The sequence below is a fragment of the Lactuca virosa genome, chromosome 9, assembly GCF_052849685.1.
Source record: "Lactuca virosa cultivar CGN04683 chromosome 9, Lactuca_virosa_CGN04683_v6, whole genome shotgun sequence".
Taxonomy (NCBI): domain Eukaryota; kingdom Viridiplantae; phylum Streptophyta; class Magnoliopsida; order Asterales; family Asteraceae; genus Lactuca; species Lactuca virosa.
Window position 1 is genome coordinate 23,858,321 of NC_136434.1, and position 20,258 is coordinate 23,878,578.

The window sequence follows — 20,258 nt, forward strand, 5'->3', positions numbered from 1 at the left end:
TTTCAGCTCGGGAACGCTGCTCCAAGCAAAGCCCGGTTTTCTATAAAACCCGCTGTTTCGTCGAAGGAAATTATTTTTAAGAAGCAAAGCGCTGTCTGAGTTCGGATTCACCACCTTTTTCAAGTGAGTGCATGGTCCCTTTCATCTTACACATAGATATGAAGTATTTTATATAAATTACGTGCTATGTGTGCATATTATCTGAATACTTGCTGTCTATGATGGATGAATGATTTTATACATGTTTTAAATGATTTAAATATATATTTATTTTATATCTACAAATATGTTGGGATAAAACATGGGTAGATGAAATAGTTGGTGTGTGATGAAATAAAATGATGAGAGATAGGTGATGATAGGAAGGTGATGATAATTAGGTGATGGATAGGTGATGATGAATCGCTGATGTAGGATGAAATATACTATAACCTTGTCCGGCAATTTGGAGATGTAGTCATCTACTAGAGTATAGATGGCGACCACGGACTATTCTAGACAACCCGTGGAAACACCAGCAGACTTATAACCTGTAGGTGATGAATTACGAGTTCAGGCGATGTTATGACTGCGTATTCATGTGATGATACTCTAACCCTTACTATGAATTACGAGTTCAGGCGATGTTGTAACTACGTATTCATGCCTTAGGAACGAACATATAAGGAAATGTGATGTAAAGAGATGAGAGGTAAATACGACATAGGAGATGACCCTTAAGATAATTCTTTAGGGAATATTAAATGAAGAAAATGGGGATGGGTAATTGGGTTGATTGTTTGATTGTTTAAACATAATAATTATATTATTGTGGGTTGAAAACCCTATGTACTCACCAGGTTTCCCAACCTGACCCACTCAAGCTTATTTGTATCATAGGTGTCGATATGAAGCTACTTTAAACTGAGAGATTTAAAAGAGATGTAGATCACTAGTGTAAATGAATGTAAGTTCTGTTTATGCTTATGTTTCTGTATTGACGATGAAATCCCAATGCTTTGAAAATGAATGAAATACATTTCTTCGGAAATGATTTGATAACGTATTTATCATGCTTTTCTGGGAACAAATTCCGCAACATTTTTATTAAAAGAGGTACTCTGATTTTTATAAAGCATAAACAAAACCGGTCTTTTCTGGCCGTGAAAATGGGGATGTCACAGTTGGCATCAGAGCATTAGTTTAAGTGAACTAGGAATTTGTAGGAAATTTCTAGACTTCAACTTAGAGTGCTAAGCGATGATTGTGAGATGAGTGTCTGCTATATTTTAGACACGAGCACTAGTTTATTTTAGGAAAGATGCCTAAAATGTTTTATGTGCTAAATGTTTTATGTTATAGCTATATAGATGTCTTATATGCTATTATTTGTTCGGATCTATGGTCTATTGCCGACCGGATCTGGAAATTTTATGTGTTCAGATTTCTAAACGTTTAATTACGATATTAGAACTGGCATGTAACTTTTCGGAGTAATAGGGAGATTTATACGTCTATCGTAAATAAAACTTTCCTATCTTAAATTCTCGCCTCGGTACACCGAATGTCTACTTTGGTGTACAAAACGTCATGGTGAAGACAGACTAGGAAATATCCGAGGAAGATGACAACCTGAGCCGGAGAATGTGACGGGTCATGCATCGGTCGTTGCGCCTGCACCCGAACCTATCACAATGGCAGAAGTTCAGGAAGTGATGCGAACCATGATAGACTGATAAAATAGAGGAAATAATAAGGCTTACGATAGTGAATGATACCTATCAGAAGATATCGTAAGAGAGGTATCTTGCCTTTAGAATGCCTCTAATAAATAATACGTCTAGTATGGGAGAAGTACACTTTCGATTGGCAGAAAGAAAGAATTCTTGGTATAATCCATAAAGTTATCACATCGTCTTGAATTTCCAATACCAACCGAGTTGATGCAGAATTGATGATTGAAGATGTGCATGGAAGAAGTCCTAGTAGAGTCTATGGAAATTTTTTATGATTATTTGGACACACTCGTATGTGTTAAATTGTTTTGTGATTTTAGGACTTGGGGACTGCGAGACAATACTTGGGACGAGTATGAGTAGGTGTGAATGCTAGTAGATGCATATACTACCGGAAGCACAGGACTCACGCTTGGATCAGGGAAATTCACAAGGTTACCGAGAAGCTAGTAGTTGATTCCATTTTGTTCATGTATGTCATTACCATTGTTTCGGTAATGACTAAGAAGATGATTGTTATTCCGACCCTAGTGTTCATATCAAATCTAGTCCGACTATGATGAGTATGTTACGAGGTTCAGAGAACCAAGTTCGATGTAGCATCTGACTTAAGCCGGAAGATTGAAATGAAAGATAATCAAAGCGATCAGTACAGGTATCACGACAGTTGCTTGTAGCTAGAAATGCTACCTTTTAAGATGTGATCAGAACATGTAGGAAAGTATATTCCATTCCGGAATTTGACTCTAAGAGACCTGAGTCTGAGCGTTGCAACATACGATGATAGGTCATTAGAATATGACACATCGGTCCATTGTAGTAATCAAATAAACTTATTTTAAGTTTGTTAAGAAGAAGAAGGAGTCTTTGATAAAGAGCGAGGTTATGACATGAAGGTCATGATTAAAGGCCTAACATGAGACAGATACGGGAGCAAGATCGAGCACCGCCTGCAGTCAAGGAGTCCAAGAGTTAGATACTCATTCGAATCAACATAGAAGTTACAGTTATTACGTAGGATGAAGATATAACGTATGGATTCATTATACAATCATGTTTCCTTGATGATTCTGGGACGTAATCATCCTAAGGGGAGATAATTGTAACGCCCGTAGATCTGGACTAATCAATTTAGAGATAATAGGGGTCGAAAACGACTTTTCGACAAAATATTATTTAGAATAAATAATCTTAACCAAGTTGTAGAATATGTCTCAAGGTTTCCGTACATATAAAGAACGCTGAAATCCGAGTTGTAACGAAGAAGTTATGACCCGTCGAAGTTTTACGGCAAAACCGGCACGGCACCGGGAGACGTAAATAGTGAATTTACGATAGAGCGACTTTTAGCCTTAGCAATCTAAACAAAAATTGTAGTATACGTTAAACCGAGAACATACAAAAAAAGAACGCCCAAATCTGATTTCGTATGAGGAAGTTATGAATTTTCTAAAATTTGGCTTAGCAGTGCACAGCCCGAAACTCGAATTTTAGATCGAGCGGTTTTTGGCCTACGCGACCTAAATGAGAATTGAAGATCTCATTAATAGGAACTCAACGGTAAAAAGACAGACGAAAACAGAATCCGTATGTAGAAGTTATGAATTTTACGCGGACATTTAACAGTATAATCTCCTCGTACTGTTAAATTTAAGATCGGTCGAGAATTAGCCGACGGAGTCAAAATGAAAGTTGTAGATCTTATTTTTACCTACGCGTGGATATAAAGAACGTCAAAAACGGAGGTTTTATGTGAAAGTTACGGATTTTAGAAGTCGGAAGTGTGCTGTGCGAAAATGGGTGATGTGGCACAATCTTGGCCATTGCTTTCTCCCCAAGTCTTGCCACTAGATGGTGACATGTGGCAACAAGTTCAGCCATTTTCACCCTATAAATAGAACCTCTCCCACCCTCATTTTCTTCACACATTTCCCATTCCTTCTTTCTCTCACTAGTTTCTCTCTCTAACCCCCAGACCCCCCGAAAAGCCTAGGGAACCTCCCTAGCACGAGGCGGAAGCCCCGGAGTGCTCGACAGCTCCGAGAAGAAGAGCTTTTCGGCTCGGGAACGCTGCTCCAAGCAAAGCCCGGTTTTCTATAAAACCCGTTGTTTCGTCGAAGGAAATTATTTTTAAGAAGCGAAGCGCTGTCTGAGTTCGGATTCACCACCTTTTTCAAGTGAGTGCATGGTCCCTTTCATCTTACACATAGATATGAAGTATTTTATATAAATTACATGCTATGTGTGCATATTATCTGAATACTTGCTGTCTATGATGGATGAATGATTTTATACATGTTTTAAATGATTTAAATATATATTTATTTTATATCTACAAATATGTTGGGATAAAACATGGGTAGATGAAATAGTTGGTGTGTGATGAAATAAAATGATGAGAGATAGGTGATGATAGGAAGGTGATGATAATTAGGTGATGGATAGGTGATGATGAATCGCTGATGTAGGATGAAATATACTATAACCTTGTCCGGCAATTTGGAGATGTAGTCATCTACTAGAGTATAGATGGCGACCACGGACTATTCTAGACAACCCGTGGAAACACCAGCAGACTTATAACCTGTAGGTGATGAATTACGAGTTCAGGCGATGTTATGACTGCGTATTCATGTGATGATACTCTAACCCTTACTATGAATTACGAGTTCCGGCGATGTTTTAACTACGTATTCATGCCTTAGGAACGAACATATAAGGAAATGTGATGTAAAGAGATGAGAGGTAAATACGACATAGGAGATAACCCTTAAGATAATTCTTTAGGGAATATTAAATGAAGAAAATGGGGATGGGTAATTGGGTTGATTGTTTGATTGTTTAAACATAATAATTATTTTATTGTGGGTTGAAAACCCTATGTACTCATCAGGTTTCCCAACCCGACCCACTCAAGCTTATTTGTATCACAGCTGTCGATATGAAGCTACTTTAAACTGAGAGATTTAAAAGAGATGTAGATCACTAGTGTAAATGAATGTAAGTTCTGTTTATGCTTATGTTTCTGTATTCACGATGACATCCCAATGTTTTGAAAATGAATGAAATACATTTCTTCGGAAATGATTTGATAACGTATTTATCATGTTTTTCTGGGAACAAATTCTGCAACATTTTTATTAAAAGAGGTACTCTGATTTTTATAAAGCATAAACAAAATCGGTCTTTTCTGGCCGTGAAAATGGGGATGTCACATCCCTTCTGATGAGCAGCCTGCGAGACCTCTCGGTTCCCATGCACAACCGAACCTTACCTTCGATTCTATGCTCCTAAGGAGCCGAACCTTCGCACCTTCGGCCTGAATTTCGGATTTCAGCAAATCCTACCCGGTTTTCAATATTTTTAGCATTTTAAGCCCGTTTTTAATTATTTTAACGTGGGATTTTCACCCAACGACAAAACGTTTAACTACCATATGTTTGTAATGAATTTGGTATGCTTGCTAAAATTACCGTCTTCCTAAAAGTAGTTAAAATACTCTCTCGTTCAAATCAAATCAAAGACACTCATATATGACGTTAGGATCATTACTTGTAAGCTGTGATGACTTTGTGTATACATCGAGGTTAATTATAATCAAAATACTAAAGACTTAAAGCAAATAATTCCATCCTGACTCCTGTTCCATGTCTAGTAGTGGGATTAGGGTGGAGCCACCCACTCGACGATTTCACCAATATCAAATTACGTACAACTTACTTATACCGCTCGATCATAGAGTGACCTGTCAGGGATCATGATATCAAGTATCATTGCTAGCTATCAGAACACACTCACTACCAGTGCTAGACGCTGTGGTATGAATCATCTGCAGTAATAATAACATCGAACAAAACGGAACACACTGAAAGAAACACAAGATACTCTATCACCCTAATGAGCACTTCTTACGAATACAGCTTAACACATGTTTTACCTAAAAAGATACTGTTGTCATCATTCAATTTCGATTGGTATAGTCCTCACCTTCCCGATTTAACGGCTGCGAAAGGACCCTTCACCTAACCCACCGAATATCGAAACCTTCGTCTCCCATAAACACATCCAGCACGGACCTCCGGGTCACCTCTCGCTGTGAAACCCCAAAACACTCGCCATAAGAGTATTATACCTTCCGAAACCTTCTCACAAGTATTTCCAGGAGACCCTTCACGCAGCAGACAAAGTTCAAGCACAGAAGCTTGGGACGAATACGGTTAGTCTATCACTACTAAGTATATACGCGAGGATAATGTATAATTAAGATTCTACGGACATTGGATGTGTGTCTACGCCCTACTTCCTGTTCCTTGTCTGGTTGTGGACTTGGGGCAGAGTCACCCATCCAACTGTCTTGCCAACCTTAAGTACATATGACCTATATGTACAAGTTAATGATAGATGGACCAGGTACGAGTCCTACCATGAACTTCAGGACAAGGCTACCCAGGGGTGCGAGTGAACGTTCTACCACCCGAATAAGTTTAGTCATGTAAATCGAACCCATATGTTCCCTACCGACCTAATCAAACGAGAAACACTAAAGCAGACCCTATGCAGCGCTCCGAGGAGAAGTTATCACTTATGACTTAGTACAAGTTCGAGAAAGGCTGGAAGCATATCGAGAACACAGCAAAACCCGAATAAGTCTTATCATCTATATAAAAACACAGGGTTTTTACTAGTGAATCTATGATGGCTAGTGTAAACATTATGGTCATATATCATTAAGATTCTATGGACTTAGAATGTGTGATTCCGCCTCATTTCCTGTTCCTTGTTTGGTTGTGGGCTTAAGGCGGAGTCACTCATTCGGATGCCCTTGCAATTTTAATGATATACGACTAGTTTACACCAAGCGATTATAAAAGATCTGGTAGGACTTATAATGCAAATTTCATCACAAATTGTTAAAGCATTCGTAATACCAGTACTCACTAACAACATTATAAAATATTCATAGTGGTAACAACAAGGATAAAACAGGGAGCATAAAGGCACACATTGAATACACTATCATTCCAAAACAATAACTCCTTTTAAATCGACTCAGCTCAAGTTACAGTAAGAAATTCCAAGGTCGTGATTTAACATCAGGCGGGTTGTTCCCCACCATAATCAATTTCTTGTACTACGAAAAGTTCCCCCATCTTTCCTCCAAATTCTTGATGTCCCAGTCGAAACACTAATTTCAGGACGAAATTCTTTCTAACGGGGGGATGATGTGACAACCGTCAATTTTTGGCCAAGTCAAAGTCAACTAAAGTCAACAAGTCAAACCGGTCAACTCATCTAACCCTTGTATATTAGGGTTTCCATTACGTTTCTTATTGTACAACTCGCAATCCTAATACAAAGTATCACTTAGAGTTTTCACGTGTTCGGAAATTTTAAACCCTAATCAGGACAAGTGATGAAAAAACTCGATAAAACATTATTCCTTAACCCTCGGGGGCATATAACATTCATAACAAGGCTTAACAGAGTGTAAGAACCTTGCGTTGCGAAGCCAAACACTCAAAAAGGTCACAAAAGAAGTCTCTCCCAATCTCTTTCACTCTAACTCTCCCAAAACTCTCTAAGTAGGAGAAATCTCTCCAAGAATGTGAAATCTCTCCCAAATCTCTCTCTGTATGAGAAATCTCTCCAAGTATGCGAAATCTCTCCCAAATCTCTCCAAGTATGTCAAATCTCTCCCAAATCTCTCTCGAAATCTCTCTCAACTTTTTATAATAACTCGGGGCATCCCGACCCTTAATTTAGTCGAAAATCGCTCGAAAACGGAAGTCTACGCGAAAAACAGCCTTAAGGAGCCGAACCCTCTTAAGAAACTGAAACCTCTTAAGGAACCGAACCCTTCTTAGGAACCGAACCTCCTGAGAACTGAACCTCCTGAGAACCGAAACCACCAGGGAACCGAAAGTAACCTGCGGTCCGAGAGGCCACCTTCGGTCCGAGAGGACTACCTTCGGTCCGAGATCTTGACCTTCGGTCCCTTCTGATGAGCAGCCTGCGAGACCTCTCGGTTCCCATGCACAACAGAACCTTACCTTCGGTTCTATGCTCCTAAGGAGCCGAACCTTCGCACCTTCGGCCTGAATTTCGGATTTCAGCAAATTCTACCCGGTTTTCAATATTTTTAGCATTTTAAGCCCGTTTTTAATTATTTTAACGTGGGATTTTCACCCAAACTCGTATTTTGACATATAAAACCCTAAGTATTCATATTTTAATCATATTTTGAGGAAAACCATTGCCTAAGAATAAAATCTATTTAGTGAGATATTTAGGTGGAGTGTTGACTTATCCTTTGGACAAGGACACAAGCAACCTCCCCATACCTTCATAGTACAACCCCTTGTCCTTCCACCATACCTAGTCATTCCATAGTACTTTTCCCACCATTTTTCAGCCACACACTTGGTCAAAAGCTGGAAAGCCCTCCTCTCTCCTCACATTTCTCTCATTTTCCACCAAAGAACAAACTTCATTCTCTCTCACTTTCTCTTTCTAAATTTTGAGATTCAAGGCTATTATCCAAGCTTTTCTTCTACTTTTGGTAAGTATTATCATCCTTCATATTACTATTCCACCTCTTTCTATTCAAATCATAGGTTGCTTATACAAACTTCATCATATTTGTGTTAGTTCTTCGAATCTTCAAGCAATCTTCTAAGTGTTCTTGAGTTGAACACTTCTTTTCTTCATCATCCATCTACTGAAATCACTCAATGTGAGATCATACCCCTACATTTTCATGTTTTCTTCAAGTTTTAGGAGGGGGGGGGGGGAATACAAGTTAACACACCAAAAACTTAACTAAACTCAAACAACAGCTTTCATCAGAAAAGTTGAGTCTTATTCACGGACTGTTTTGACTATCTTAAACTTAATATATTTCAAAACTGTTTAATATGAAAATAGTTCAACTTCATACCTTTAAAATGACTAATTGCACATCTCCATACGATTTTTCTACGATTTATGGCGATTTTTACAAAACTGCCTATCATTTCAGAAACGAATTCGGACCAGTCTGTGAATATGAGCATTTTAACACAAGTTAAAGACTTCTAAAAATCATAATAAAAATTATGACTAAACTAGACACATTTTGTGAACTCTCAGAATTTACGGATTCAGTTTTCGACTTCGTATGAGTTTTCTATGACTTTTCTAAAACAGTGCTGAAAGGCTAAAACTAGATAACAACCTATAACTTTCATAACACTTTGTATTATGTTGAGCAAAGTGTATAACAGTAAGTTCTAAATATTGAATGTATTTTCTTGTTAGTTTATCATCATAAACTAAAATTTAGTCATTCATGATAAGGATTCTTCATTCATTTCGAACACATATAATAAGCTATAATAAGCATAGTTTATGGATTTTTACTACATGAGAAAGGTTTTACTCTAAAAACAAATGAGTTTTTCATATATTACATAATAGTAATAGTTTATGGACTCATAGCACTAATGTATTTTCATAAAAGGGGTTCTTTTACATTACAAACATTTTGGATAAACTATAATAGGTATAGTTTATGTATCATTTACATTTCAAACTCATTTACCAAAGGTTTTCAGTTCAGTTCACGTAAATCTGTTAATGAATAAATTTGTGAGACATTCGCTTCGTGTTACCTTCATAGTAACAAAGTCAAAAGTCTTGTAAATTGTAACCAGAGTCTCTTGTAGGGAGAGCGTGATAGTTGTGTATAGATTTATATTGGGTCTGACAAGCCCGCACCTGAGCTGCATGCAACAGCTAGACCGACAAGTCTGAGGTGACAAGTGTCATTTAACTTGCGACGCCTGAAGAACGTCGTATTACGAGGCCGTCTGAGTCTTAGCATGGTTATAATAGCTCACATGTGGTATTAACAAATCATAAGATTTACGCGTTTTACTTTTAAATTAGCGAGTTATGTCAATTTAACTCACATGAATTACTTTAAGTATGGAAAAATACTTGTATATTTCGGTCTGGACATCTAAGACTACATAACTTTTATAAGGAAAATATTGGATTCTCTGGAAACATATTCTGTCGCTTTTACAAGGAAAACGGTTTCTTTCTCAAACAAAACTCTTATGAACTCACCAACTTAATTGTTGACACTTTTTCAAAACTACTTGTATTCTCAGGAAACCAGTGAAACAGGAAAACCAATTGCATTTTGAGGATGGGACGATAAATCGTCAAACAGTTCATTTTGTCATCATAATGTAATTGATTTTGAAACATGTAAACTTATTCCATGGTGTAACCTTTTCAATTATATTTATGATGGTTGTATTTACTTTGAGCACTATTATATTCGTTGTTGTGATACTATACATGAAGTCCTCCACCCCCGGACGTTTCAGCCATCCTTGGTTTGGGGGTGTGACAGGTAGTGATAAACCCTAGTATTCTAAGATATTAAGTTACTTCAAAATTTTTAGAGAATTAGTTTATGTGAACTAGGAATTTTGAGAATTTCTAGATTTAAACATGGATTGTTAAGTGAAGATGATATGTATACTAGATACGATATGTATCTAGTATACTTTAGGTTGAATACCTAATGGACACAAGCACTAGAATATTAAGAGGAAATATGCCTTATATTCTAATATGTGCTAAATGATAAATGAATATAGCATGCCTTAGGTTGCTTGCTTATATTGCTATTACCTGAGAGAGTTTAAGGTCTGTTACCGACCTTGGTCTGGAAGAAGAAATTTTAAGTATTCTGGATTCTAAAATTTCTGTGTTATAACTGATAAGAAACTTTTCGAAGTGATAAAAAGAGACTTATGATAGTTGACATCGATAAGTTTATAAATAAACGATCGCAGGATATCGTAAAATAATATTTATGAAGTGTTATCGTAAATAGTGTATTAATACCTATAAAGTGGTATTATACATTTAAAGTATGTTTGATAATATAATAACATCTTTGGAAGAAAGATGTGCGTTTGAAACACGTTTGGGTAAGATAAATGTGTTGGTACAAATCCATGAAGTTGTTCCACCGCTGTCCAGATTGAAGCGGTGATTGTTTATAGCGTCGGAAGAACCGAAGATGGTGATAAATACTTCGACAGTATTGAAATTAATGTGGTACAAGATTTAGAAGAATTAAATGAAGATCAAAGGAAAGGTTAATGAAGTTTTTAGACTCAATAGGCCAAGACTTTGTGATGTAGTATGTAGTTCGAGTAGTAACCCTATACAAGATGTTCAGACTTAGTATTTAATAATACTGAGTGATGATTGACTTCTATCACATCCTTATGGAAGTTCCATTGTGTGTTAAGTCGACTTTAACATACATGTAGGATGGTGAAATAGGTTATTTGGTTGTGAAAAGGCTGAGTGGCTTACTTGTTAGAGTAAGGTAGAGTACTTAGTTGAAGAAGATATACACTTATATTATTATATGAGAAGAGATGTTGTAGTTAGGAATGACAGAGAATCAAGTTGAAGCTAGTAGAGCTTACTAAGATGCAGCTATAATGCAAGCTTCTTAGGATAGACTCCTATGAAGTAGACACTACAAGAAAAATCCTAAATAGCTACAGAAAGTTACTATGGAATCAAAATCCGTTGCTATTTTACTACGGAATATGCTACGGAACGACTTCTCGTAGCTATTTTGCTACATAAATTGTTACGGAATTGCATTATGTAGCTAAATCTTAAATAGTTACGTAAAGTTGTTACGGAATCTAAATTCATAGTTATGTTACCACGGAATACGTTACAAAATTGTTGGTTGTAACTAATTTGCTACGGAAATGGCTACAAATTGCATTCTGTAGCTAAATCTTGAATAGTTGCTACGGAATTAAAATCCGTAGCTAGTTTACTACAAATAATGCTACAAGTTTTTTGGTTGTAGCTAGTTCTCTATGAAACTTGTTACAAAATCCATGTATGTAGCTAGTTGGCTACATAATTGGCTACAAAATAAAAATCCGTAGCTAGTTAACTATGAAATTAGGATCCGTAGCTATTTTGCTAGGAAAATTTGCTACAAAATAAAATTTTGTAGCTAATCTATTATGGAACTTGTTACAAAAAGATGAATTTGCAAAATAGCTACGAAATTAAAATCCATAGGTATTTGGCTACGGAAAATTCCGTAGTTAAGTAGTTACGGAATATGTTTCCGTAACAAAATATAGAAGATTATTGAAAAAAATATATTAAAAATACACAATTATCTTTAAAAACTCAACAACAAAAATAACATATTATTTTTAATTGTTTTGAAAATTTAATTATAATATAATTTCTATATTATAAATACAATTTTTAGATTTTGATGACATACATTTGCTAATTTTTGTATAATAATATTATCCCCATATTTTTGAGGCTTTGGAAATTATTACTCCTAAATCAAAATTTATTTACACTGTACCAGCTGTTTTAAAAAAAAATTACTTGTAAATTCTCTAAAAGGCATGGACAAATTCTAACGCATGGACCATATCTGTTGTCTTCCAATTAACCAAGTACCATTTCTGAGACTTCCATAAATTTAAACAAACTGTTTATATAATATGTATTTTCATTTATCACCCTTCTATTTAACTATGTATTCCAAAATTCACCTTTTACTTGTTTAAAATCTAATCCACACATCCATTATTTAAATATCATCATTAATATAATATTCTAAAAGGGAAATGACTTTTTTTTATTACGTTAATCGAGTTTGTGAACGTTAATTTTAAACATTACTTAGAGTTTTTAAACACCAATGTTAATTTTTTAAAGCACTAATTAATTTTAAACACTAACTGAGTTTTTAAACACTAATTTTTAAATGTTGGTTGAGTTTACAAATAAATTAGACTAACACTATTATAGGTTAAAAATAATGTATATATTTTTTAAAATATTATCATACACGTATTAGCATATTTCTAATAGACTAAGATAATATAGTGAATTTTTAAAAGTCGATAAAGTATATGGTGAACTATGAACATTATGTATTAATAAAGGGATTAATGAGAATTTATATAATAACATTTTTACATAAAACGATTGTTACAGATTGTCATGTTTTCAAATTTAAGGCACAAATACTAAAACAATTATACGACTCTTTTGGTGCGAATAGGAGGACCCATAATATAAATTATTTTTGACCAGTCTTATTAAGGGCAAATGGGTCAAATAAGTTTTCTTCCCCAAATCAGAGGTATTCGGATCAAATTTGTCAATCGCGTGACCTGTCGCCGGCATTCCTCATTTCTCAGATTACTTATGCCATTATCAATCGGAGCTCCTCTCACTCTCATTTGCTTTGTCGTTCGTCGCCTGCTCCGTCAACCGGTAGATTTTTCTCGATCATCTTCATCCCTACCAGGTAACATTCTTCTCTCTTCTTTTTGCTCCATTTTCTCTTTCTATCATCCAACGACTTGAAGGATATTGATCTCTCCATTGAATCCGAGGCGAGTTAATGTTCTGTTAACTCTATCAATCAATACACGCAGTTTGATTCAATTTTTTATTGATGAATTTGATTGATCGAGTTTATTGCATTTGATGCGAATTATGGATTTTGATGCAGTGGTTGCCAATCTGACATGATCTAATAGATTTCATTTAGCAATTACATTCATAAACAAACTTGTGTGTATTGTTTAATATATATAGTGAATCCTCTCTAAGTCCACCTGTGCCAGATGTCCTCTCAACTGAAAATGGTGTTTCCTATGTTACTATCTGACAATTCACCTTGAGCTTCAAGAGTGTCTGAATTTGCTTTAGCTGAAGATACTTAAAGTCATAAACTATTAGATTATTGAACACAAATAAGTCATAAGTTTCTTATATGCTCAAATGGGAAGAAGAAAAAAGAAAACCTCACATGTATCCTCTAATTAAGGCACAGGTTGTTGCTGCTTTCGAACCACAATCATTTGCTGCTCTCTTATGGTTTCATTCATTGAGTCATTAAGTCGTATACAAGTTGTTCTTGGATTTGGGCATGGTGTTTTGCAAAAAAATAGATCCAAGATGTATGTGCCAACGAGAATTTGCATTGAATGATTGCTCCTATATTTAAACTTGTCAGCATCTAGTAAACTCATATATTTTAATCAGTTTTTTTATGTCTTATCAACTAGACCATGATCTATCTGATCTTTTTTTTTTCTTTTCTTTTTTTATTATTTTTACAGGTTTCCAAACTTTATGATGTAGGGCCACCAATTTTTGCGGAACTTGGTAAGGTGAGTTATTTTTTGAATTATTTTTTGTGTTTATATCTTTGAAAGAAAAGAAGATGATTTTTTTTCCTCTATTTGGTCTTTAATTAACACGCATACAAGGAAATGTTTTATCTCTAGGAGAAAATACATTCTGGAATTTCCTTGTAATTGTTTGTATCCTTTTATGCTCCTTATAATTACTTGTTTCCTCCTTGCTTCTTTGCCAAGTTTTCGCTATACTTCTGAATTTAATTAAGTATATGTATTATAAAAGGGGCATAAAGAGGAATCCTACAAACTAGAAATGAATCAGTGGTAGTGGAAGGGAATTTTGGGTATTTTACAAGGTAATTATGTTAGATTGTTCAGGTTATAGGCTGCTGGAAATAATGAGGAAAGCATCTCTTATGATTCTATAATCACTGTAGAGATGCTAGGTTATCAAATCTGTAGCAAACCTCTTAAACCATTTTCATCACTTTGATGTTATTTTGGAGAGAATTGATCATACATATAGTAAAGCTTTTGGTTACCTTTTCTTGTTAGATTTTATTCTCAAATGTCCAGATGATTGTTGAACACAACATCCTACTCTCACTATTATAATTAATTTTCCTGAATTTGCACAGCTTCTTTCTTCGATTCCTTCTTAGGAATTCTCTGCTGCTATCAATCAATAATCATTCATTTCATGCTTTTAATCTAATTGTCAAATGCATTATATATATATATATATATATATATATATATATATATATATATATATATATATATAGCTCGTTTTTAATGAAGTGTCTAAAATATAATATTTGACCACCCATTCAATATACATTTAATTGAATATGTATAACAAACATATATCCCAACTTGCATTATAAACCATGGTCTAAATATAGAAGCTTTACCTTTTTTTCCCATTAAAACCACATAATGTGATACAAAACCTGAAACAAGACACGTGTATGTATGAATGTATGATTATATCATTATATGTATGTATGTATGTAATGCACAACATACCTGTACATAAGACATAGGCCGTATAATCCATGATACATAGGCCTATATTTTTCTTCAACCACTTGTTTTTTTTAAAGATTCAAAGCTTCTTGCTGACAATTGAAAGTTCTTGCCTTCCTCTCCATTCCTCACCCGGTTTTAATGTAACCAGTTTTTCAACTGCTACAGCCTCCACACACAGCATATATTTATACTCCTCATCTCCAAAGTAAACTATAGCCTTTGACTTTTTTCCCATGGATTCCACACCACTATACATTTTTTTTATTAAAAAAAGTTTATAATTAATAATTAACTATACATCATTTAATTAAAAATTAATCTGACCAACATCTGGAAGTCAGTCTTTTCGGATGACAAATGTTCGCTTTTTCATGATCCATGACTGCAATTTTGGTTGGTGTGCTAAGATAGATCTTGTCAACCTGGTTAAAAAGACGTTAATACCCATGGTTAGGTTAAGTAATGAAAATTGAGGTTTAAGGAATAAGAAAAAGTTACTTCTGATTCAAATGTTATTGAGTCTCCTTGTTCTGTGAAGCGTTCTCTTTTTTGACAGTTGTCAAGGTAATCCAGAGTTTCCAATCCTTCCACACGGACTTCATTGGACAAACAAAAATACCAATCTATTGCTAGGTTCAAAATACTTCAATATATACTTTCTTGTTTATCTGTTAAAAAGAAACAACAAACACCATAATTGGATTTCATGTTCCAAGACGAATTATTTAGGTGGTGTTTGTTGAATTTTTATTTACTTTGATGTAGGGTTATATATAAAGGCATATTAATTTCACTTATTTGCATCTCTTCAATGATATGCACAATCACAATGATGGAATTACTTTGATGTAGGGTTATATACCAACTGAGAAACAACAAAATACCTTCACTTCTTAATCCAGGTATGCTTTGTTCTACTAAATTCTTGTTTTGTGCATAAATACATAAAATAGAAATGTACTTTCATTTAGTTGTATGTTATAGTTTTTCTAGTTCCATTTTGATTTTTAAGAGGACTAATCCTAAAAAGTACGTTATTTTATTTTTCATTTTTAAAGAGTGGAGCCTAAATGCAAAAAATAACAATCTACTTTCATTTACTTTTGTATCATAACAATCTAGTTCCATTTTGATTTTTAAAAGGGTTTAGCCTAAAAGTAAGTTGCTATTTTTTCATTTTTAAATATCTAAGCCTACTATAAAAATAGCAATCTACTTTAATATTGATTTTTTTTGTATATATGTAGAAGAAGCTTTGGGGACATGTGTGACAACCCGAAATTTTCTATCTTGTACAGTCAAACACTTCACTGGAAGTCAAACTCATTCCTGCTAACTTTTAGCACAATTTGGAACCTGTTTTAAAGTTCTGAGCCTTGTACACTTAAGGGATAAGTGGCGGGGTTTATCTGCTGAATCTATAGCACAAAGAACGAGCCTGAAACACCTTGACCTGGAGTTCACGGCCACCACATGGGAGTTTACGGCCGTAAACTCCATGTGGGCCGTAAACTCCACCTATTATGATGAAAGGGTGGCCATTAGTTCATTTCTTTCTTTTCCTTGGCTGAAATCCTCTCAAGTATCATCCCGAATCTTCGTCCCCGATCTTCAAAACTCGTAAGTTTCTTGCCCTAACTAGTGATATCTTACATGAACTAGTGATCTTACATGATTTCATCCCTGAAATCATTCCATTTGTGTAGATCTTCAAGTTTCACCAAGAACACCAAGAACACACTAGTGTTTTTGGCCAAAAACGACCATACAAGCTCCTAGATCGTAAGTACTCTTGTTCTAACTCGTTGTACACTAGGTTTAACATGTTTAGAGCTTAGAAATCACAAAGAAACACAAGATCAAAGGAGTTTACGGCCAAGACATGTTCTTGGGCCGTAAACCCCTATAAGTGGGGCAAATTGCACCCTAGTCCCTTACCAAGCCTTGGAACTTAGTCTAGAACCAACCACCATTGAACTAGGGACCTTAAACATCAAAAAGGCCATGAACATATAGAGTTTACGGCCGTAAACCCATGAGGAATGGTCCATGGGCCGTAAACTCTATAAAGGGGTGAAATTGTTCCTCCATGACTTCCTAAGGCTTAGAATTGAAGTAAGTATGCTTCTTTATGACTTATAAGACCTCAAAACACCACATGGCACTTAGTACCATGAGTTTACGGCCGTAAACTCAAGAAGGAATGGTCCTTTGGCCGTAAACTCATGTTAAGGTCAATTCTTGGACCTTAAACTCACTTAGCCTCTTGTTTAGCCTTGGAACACTTAACCACTTAAGATATCATAGCTTTAACCCTCAAATGGAGACCCATTAGAGAGTTTACGGCCAGGAGTAAACTCCCCTGGGCCGTAAACTCCATTAAGTATGGTCCATTGACCATAAACTCACTTACAATGACTTGCAATCTTTTGTTGCAACCCAATGGCCTCCTAACACTTTGACCAAAGTGTTTTCCACACATTAGGGTGTTTATACTTGTCCAACTAGTGTTATAATCACTAATTGTTTACATACATATGTCTTTATATGTAATTAGGATCTTTGTGTGTGTTCAAGTCTTCACTTGACACCAAGCACTTGTCCGACACTTCCATACGATCCACTCACTGCAGGTGAGTTCATACCCATTAATTAACCTTTTAAATGTTTTTAAATGCTTTTATGGGGGGGGGGATACAAGTTGAACAAATTCTAGTTATTATATCAATCACATGTGATTAATAACTACCAAACAAGTGGATTTCTTACTTTTCAAACTGTCTTACCAAACCGTTTTACTTCAAACTGTTTTACAAACTCGTTTTCATATCAAATGCTTTTATTAAACTCTTTTAAACTTATATTCTGTTATATTGACAAATGCATGCCTATATATGTATAGTTATATAAGTAATGTTTAAAGGACTTAGGAAGGCTAGCTCGCCCTATTCCCTTTTCCTCGTTTGGATGTGGCCTTAGGGTATCAGTTATTCGTCCGAATGTCGTCTAAATATTAGTTATATATCATGTATACATATATAGACATAAAAGTTCCTTCTTTCATCCAGTTCAATACCTTTGGGTAGCAAAGGCATACATAGATGTTTATACATTCAGATCATATTACTAGTAAGTTACTATATGTGTAGTTTAGGGAATTACTAATACTATTACTAGAACTATGAATCATAAAATGAGTCAGTTCATACATGAGTCAATACTTGCTAGATAGAGAGAACACACAATACAGCTAGTACACACAGTACATTACAATACATGCTAGATAGAGAGAACACACAATACAGCTAGTACACACAGTACATTACAATACATGCTAGATAGAGAGAACACAGAATACAGCTAGTACACACAGTACATTACAATACATGCTAGATAGAGAGAACACACAATACAGCTAGTACACATAGTATATTACAATACATGCTAGATAGAGGGAACACACAATACAACTAGTGCACACAGTACATTACAATACATGCTAGATAGGGAGAGAACATACAATACAGCTAGCACATTCATTACATATACAGTTTTTCAGTTATGTGAGCCACGTAACGGGGCATGGCACTACCTGCCATGACCGTTCATGTATCCAGAATCTCCTTAATTGGGGAGCGTATGAGTTTGTGTATAGCTATACTGGATTGACTATCCTACACCTCGCTGCTAGCTACAGTAAGACTTACAAGTCTATGGGTGCCAAATGTCATTTTTCTCCGACACCTTACATTGTCGCGTACTATAGTCGGTAGCAGGATACAGGCCGATCACATGGTACTTTAAATTATAATTAGTTTAAGGTAGTTAGTACAGTAGTAGTTACCTATTACAATACTATAGTACTACTTCATTTTCCCATTGCATTCACTTTGTGAGTTTCACACAATATACAAAAATGAAAAAACTATATTTTTGAATAAATGATAGTCAGATTTGGGAAAATACACACTCTTACAGGAGACACACACAGATACTAGATGCCTTGGTAGAAGGCTACTTTTAGTAGGAAACATAGGGTTTTCTAGGATATTCAAAACTTTTACATACTTAAACTTCACATACTTACAAATACAGACACTAAAATGCTTGTGATCTCACCAGCTTTAAAACTGATACTCTCTTTCAAAATAACTTGTATCCTCAGGTCACCAGTAGACAGGTACCGGTGCAAGGTTTAGAGAAGATGGAGCCCGTTCAAGACTCATCTTTCATTTTGATTTATATTTTGATGTCTATATAACTTGACAGAACACACTTGTATTAAAATTATATTATTAATGCAATGGATGATGTTGTTGCTTGTTTACTACTATTCATTGTTGTGATACTGTACATGACGTCCTCCGCCTCAGAACGTTTCCGCCGTTCATGGTTTTGGGGTGTGACAACATGATCCGACACACCATGAACTATTCTTGTATACACACGCTAAGAATCACGATGGAATGACTTTTTTAGTTGACAAAGCTAAAAAAATTCATGTAAGTTTTATTTTGAATAATTTCATGTAAGTTTTATTTTGATTTTTTTTGTATAAGTTTTATCTCAACACAATTATAAAATTATATGATGATTTTATGGAATGATGTGATCGGTTGGAAGCGATAGGAGAGGAAATTGATGTGGACAAACTATTTTATGATGTTGTTGGGGGTCATGATCGAAAAAAGATATTATATGGATTTGGCTCATATGGAACACGCATTCGTTCTAGTAAAGGATCTTCTGAAACGCATCGCGAACAATATGAAGATAATAACGTCGAGACAAAAGTCGAGATTGAGAATTTGAAGAAGTAAGTTGAGACGCAACGCGAACAATATGAGGATATTCAACAAAAATATGAGGATGTTCAGCAAAAATATGAGGATGCTCAGAAAAAGAATGTGGAGTTTCAGATGAAAAATGTGGATGTTCAAGCAAAGTTTGAACAACAACTTGCACAAGCAATGATTGTTATTAACACATTGAGTGAACAGGTCAAAACTTTTTATTAATCAATGATAGACTATTATGTATCGAATAATGTTTTACGTTAAATTTGTAGTGACTTTTGATTTTGAAATATGTATCTTTTGATGTATTGGATATTTCTTTTAGTTTCTATAGAAATACTTTGTTATTTTTGGTTTTATATTAATTGTATTTTTGTAAATTGATATAATAAGTCAAATTAAATAACCGAATTTTATAGAAAAATGGTATGGAACGATTTTTATGGAATTGACTACAAAAAAGTTGTTACGAAATTTGCTACGAAACGAATGGC

General features: G+C 35.0%; 1 long non-coding RNA gene across 1 annotated transcript; it reads left to right on the top strand.

Annotated features, from left to right (window-relative positions):
- The first annotated feature begins 12,994 nt into the window (after positions 1-12,994).
- Positions 12,995-17,603, top strand: LOC145136033 (uncharacterized). The gene is made up of 6 exons (XR_013720185.1): positions 12,995-13,095; positions 13,916-13,966; positions 15,821-15,870; positions 16,216-16,588; positions 16,675-16,750; positions 17,526-17,603. It is a non-coding gene; the product is annotated as an uncharacterized LOC145136033 (long non-coding RNA).
- Positions 17,604-20,258: the final 2,655 nt, after the last annotated feature.